The following is a 5,680-nucleotide window of genomic DNA, read 5'->3' on the forward strand; positions in this document are numbered from 1 at the left end:
AACACATATCACCTCACAACAGGACTTAACCATGCAAATCACGGAAGATTTCAGCAACTCAGCCAAATGAGCTTTCAGCTTCCCACTTCCATTCTACGAAGCATTGTTCCAATTTAAGCAGCAATGGCAACTGATCTGAGTGGATATGTTCAGTCATGTTCACTGAATCTCTGGTAAACAGCGAACGTGATGTGCCTAAGTTACAATGTGTTCTGTGTTGACGTGAGCTGCGCAATGGTGTTTTATCACGAGGTTTATTTTCCCATAAATGACCTAGCTTAAATGTGTGCTGCAATCCAGCAATTGGGGACTTGTAACGCTGCGACATTGTGTAAAGCATTTAAGGCAACTGGCAATCAGTGTTACTTCAGTTAATCATGCAATTAGCGCCTGGCTCTTGCTATCCGATTAACGCCAGGATCCACGCATGTGTGACTGTAACTTCACCCCTGAAGGCACAACCTCACTGCCCGAGTTTACGCTCATCGGTGATCGTTCTCAAATACTTTACTGTGCAATGTCAGCGCACGTTAAAGAACACCAGATAGTTGAAATTTCCAGAGCCCTCCACTATGGCGTGCCTCATAATCATATTGTCGTTTTAGCATGTAAAACCCCAGATTAAAAAAAAAGATAAAAGCCTTTTGTTTTCCCGCATGCATGGCATTCACAGATTGTCGACATATAGGAGGATAAAATGGGAACTGGCAGTGCTGCAGCACCTGGCGGAGCACATCTCAACCATTTTATGACGCACTTCATCTTCATAGAGTGCGAATTAAGGAGAAAAGGCAGTGCTGAGAAGGGGGGTCACATATAATTGCCTGTAGCTGCTGTGATATAAGAGCATTTTATGGTGCAAATGATTTGATGATACTGTAGACTAAACGCCAAAAAATTTCGAGACTGTTTCAGGGTCATTTTACCCTATGCACATTAATCCCTTTCGATTTTGTTTGGGAGTCGCAGATGAATGTCTTGTCTTCATGCATAAAATCAATAAACAAACAGTTATGAATAATTTCAGCTGGAAGAAATGCAGCTCTTGTTCCATCATGTGACAAAAAACACTCCTTAATGTGAGGAGGCAGCAGGAACATCTGCAATTATAACAGTCTGCATATGAGAACACAGCTGTTCGTTTCCTTCAGCAGACCAATCTTCTCTATGCGTACATAACAGCCAGTGTCTGTTCGCACAAATGTTGCGTCTGACTTCGATGGCTTTCTGTTAGCGGTGCTATGGAACACCTGCCTGCTCAACTCCACAACACTGCGCACAGTCAGTCCACAGCGGCGATACACAGCTCCCTGCTCTTCAGCACTGAGCTCACTGTGCCTTCCTGTACCCAGAAGAGACAGGCATTTACACACAGAGCATTCTGCAGACGTCGATAGCCCAGCAAGTCATCGCACATTTCTTTTCTGGTGAATGAAGAAGTGGAGACTGAAGCAGTCCCTTCAGTGCCTGGAACATTACAACACGTTCCAAAATTTGATTTGGGAGCTCTTTAGCAGCAGACACGTGGTTACAATGGCTCCATTTCCACCTTCAAAGACAAAAGCAGAGTGCGGCCAAAGGGGTCCAAGTGAACGGGCACAGTTTTCTAGGTGAAGCAGAGCGTGAACATTGTACGTCATGAAGGTGACCCCATACAATTTCTCGCACCGCATCACAAAGTTCTTCAGAAGAGCCTCGGAAAAGCAATCGATGCTTTTATCCTGAGGTAGCAAATTGTTTTAAAACAGGTTTCAGAAAGCTACATGCTGTAAAAACATGCTAACATGAAATATTCATGCAAGCTTTATACAGAGAAAAAGCACGTCCGATATGCAACATAATTGAAAGGCTAAAAAAATTGTAGCAGAACCCACGTCACGACAGCTGTTGTGTTATTGCGATTAGCATTCAAGCAATGTTATGACCAGGCTTCAGGGGGAAGGCCCTGCCTATGGCACCCCCCCCCAAAAAGAAATATTTGGTGAAGTAGGTGTTTTTACCAAAAATAAATAATGAAAACAGGTGTTTTTCTCAAATAGTCAATGTTTTCAGCAAGTGCCCCCCCCCAACTCCCCGAAAAAAATTCCTGGCTACGGGCCTCATTATGAGTGATGTTGCTGAATTCAACCTTAACTTGCAATCTGTAGTCGACCTACTGAACTAAGTTCTTTTCTGGGTTCCTTTGCAATGGATGTTATACTAATCAGTAAATCAATATTTTATACAATAATCAACGGCTGCTGGAACATTGCAGCACAAGTAGCCAGTGCACAAGATGGTTAGATCAAATCCTTCAGGCCATTGAGAATAACTGCTGCTAAGCATAAAGAACTTGAGTCAAGAGGCTTTCACTGACGCTAATGTATCATTGTGCCACTATGATTGAACAGCCATTTCACTGTACATAGCAGGAACGCTCCCTTTTTTTAACAAAGTTAATGCAATATGGTACAAAAAAAGACAGGCAGAATTTCTGCCAGCTGACAGTATTTACTTGCAGCACCACCAGCTTAGGCTTCAGAGTTTTTTGGCTTATACTATGCACGCATCAACACCATCTTTCAGAACCTTACCGGCTTTGTCAATTTTCATGGAGTGTGAGGTCTCTCTTGCAGCAGTATGTGCACTCACTCAGAAAGCTTGGCAAGGTGCCGCCAGTAGTCCTGATGACGGATACTGGACAAGCAAGGCAGCGAGTAAAACAGGAGCCACTGTCTCCATTCGGATGCCTTCCAATGGCTTCTCTCTTGAATAGAACGTGGCAACCTTGTGATGCAGTGAGCTGGCTTGATGGATAGCAGCCTGACATCTATTTCTGTAAGTGTCGACGGTGCACCTGCAAAGAATGCACCAGTTGAATTAATCTAATTAATGTGACCATGTAAATGTAGCCTGAAAAGTGTAGGGTTATGACAAACCAACCTTGAATTAATGGCACTGCACATTAACCAAACGTAAATGGAATTCATCCATCTTACAGAATAGCTTGAAACATGACTAAACTAAAAATAGTTAAATTGCCAAACACATTTAATATGAAAAAGCAGCCAAAAACTTGGTTTCGGCATTAACAGCAACTTTGCTATTGGGGATATTAACATAACAAGCTTATTATCTTTAATGTGTAATAATAAGTGCCTCTCTGAGCATCATGCTGACTGGAACAAGACAGAAGCCAAAACAGATGCGCAATATACAGATGCTCACAACTGTGGTTTTATTGAAGGCTCAGTTGGGGACAGCCAGTGTCAGCAGTAACGTATAAGTAATGGTATGGCCAGCATTGTGTCCTTTTTTTTGGTAATTAAGTAAAGTTCATTGTGCTATTTTGAAATTGTAAAAGAACATGTACTAATGTTTATATAATTCAGTAACTCAAGGGTCAAGTTCCCAGTTATATTTTATTACATTATATGATTACACATAATTCATTACTGGCAAATTTGCAAAAAATTCAGCTGCTATGGGTACCAGGCCACTGCGGGATATATCTGAATGAGGTGGCGCACTCATTAGCCTCAATATCTCTAAGCGGACCCTTTATCCCAATCCCCCCCCCCCCCCCATCAAGAGAAGTACAAAGCATGTCACTCCCTTGGGACTGGCTTCTCAAGCTCATCGCAAACAGAAGATGAGGAGTATATCAGACATGTGTAGTGATTATGCTCCCATAGATGTGCATCAGTGGTGTGCAGTATATACGGGGCTCTCGCTCATGCCCTTATAAGCAATGCCTCAATGAACATTTGTTGTGCACGTAAAATTTTATAAAAAGGCATTAATGGGATACTTGGTTGGTAATTAATGTTCTAAAGTTAGTGCACGTGTTCAGCCGTAGAGGAACACTAAGACAAGCACGAGTATTGTGTGTACTTTTGAAATCATGCATGTGTCTACAGGCGTGCTGCCTTTAAAGCAAGAAAATCTGGAAATTCCTGAAAAGCCTCCCACAAGCACAGCGCGCCTGGGTATTCATAGGAAGGGGAAAGGAATGCCCAAAGTACTAATATGACAGAGTTTTCTGAATAGCTGTGCTGAACTATCTGACCGGCACTACTATACTCACCATAGTGCCACTGTGTGCACATGAAACGAAAGTCTGGCTAATGAAACAGATAAAAATTTTCTATCACGAGCTGCAGATTTTGGCAGCAGAACTTAGCCTGCTTGAAAATCCATGGAGTAAACATTTTGAATAAGTTGTCTATTACAATATTAAGGCAGTAAAATGTGTATGGCCTGCATGATGATACTATACATATCAAAACAGAATTCCTCATTTTCAGTGAGAAACTGATGTATGATATTGGGCTTCCTTATCCTTCATTAACCCTGTCTAGCTTTTTTTTTCTGATTGCTCCTCACTGCCTATTTTTTATGCATTCCCAGGAAGTTATATGCCAGTAAGGCAGTAGGGGGCTCTTGAGGACGTGTAAACATTTTAATTCAGGATTAGGTTAACCAAACAAAAAGTTGCACTTATTACAACCAAACTGACAGTCAATGCATTAACAAATAATTGGCTGCTAGCAAGAATGGCAAAGTGACAGTGATGGAAAAGTTGAGCTTCTCCATCGCTGTCACCTTCATTATAGTCTGACTTCCTCAGCAGTTCCTGAATTTCTTCGTCCACCAAATAGCGGACGCACACGGCACGATGTGGCTGCGCTGTTGAGATAAAGGTGAAGAGATGCAGTTGTAGAAACACGATGTCTGTTGTCTAAAATTTAACCTGCAAGTTCTGTGTTTATTGACCTCTGCACAGGTGCTGCTACATGAGTATATTCGGAAGTGGCAGGGGTCATGCATTTGTGGTTTTCTGAGTTAACCGACGAGGGTGGCAAAATGGACTTGTAGATCAGTCATTGTAGAAGTGTGATCTAGGTAGCGCAACAAGACAAGGACACAAGAAGAAACGAAAAGTACGTGTCTTGTCCTCCTTGTTTTTTCTTGTGTCCATGTTTTCTTGTGCTCCCCAGATAACACTTCTATGGCTTTAGTTGTCCTGGGTGTTGCGACTATCGTAGAGCAAGTTCGGGAGCAATGAAAGACACGTCAACAACGTTGAACAGTAATAAGAACACAAACTGTATTACATAAAAGTTACACGAACACACAGATACAGAGAAAATAAACTCCTGTCCTTTCATTCCACTTTCCAAGCAGCATCTGTCTGATTCACTCTCTGGAAAGATTCTCACAGTCCCGTTCACTGTCTGCTAAATGCCTGTCATCATACCGCATCTCGGCATCTTTTCCCTGGAGTGGAGAAACCACGTCGGTGCCCCCAAGCACACTCGCTGTCATGGTAACAGGATAGCCGAAGGATGAACTTGTCGGCTAATTGGTTGAGCGTAGCGTAGGGGAAACAGCACAAAAGACAAGGACAGTAAAGGCACACATACAACCACATGCAGTGTTGTAGTTGTTTGTGTGCCTTTATTGGCCTTGTCTTGTGCATTGTTTCCCCTAGGATAGCCAAAGGTGGGTCTGCTCCTGCGTGAGACCAAGACACCATAATACTTTCTTCTTTTCTTTGTTCTTTCTTTCTTGCCTGCCCATCGTCGCCTTGCGCCTCCCAAAGTGTGAAGCACATATATGCTAAGAAAAGAGAACTTCAGTAGTGTCAGTGAAAGGGTTAATGCTAGTCTTGCATCCGTGAAATGGCATGATCGAGTCC

The 5,680-nt window shown here is 42.6% G+C and overlaps 1 pseudogene; it reads right to left on the reverse strand.

The window, feature by feature from the left end:
* Positions 1 to 936: 936 nt before the first annotated feature.
* LOC119391610 (uncharacterized) lies at positions 937 to 5,307 on the reverse strand (annotated as a pseudogene).
* Positions 5,308 to 5,680: the final 373 nt, after the last annotated feature.

The sequence above is a fragment of the Rhipicephalus sanguineus genome, chromosome 4, assembly GCF_013339695.2.
Source record: "Rhipicephalus sanguineus isolate Rsan-2018 chromosome 4, BIME_Rsan_1.4, whole genome shotgun sequence".
In the NCBI taxonomy this organism is placed as follows: Eukaryota; Metazoa; Arthropoda; class Arachnida; order Ixodida; family Ixodidae; genus Rhipicephalus; species Rhipicephalus sanguineus.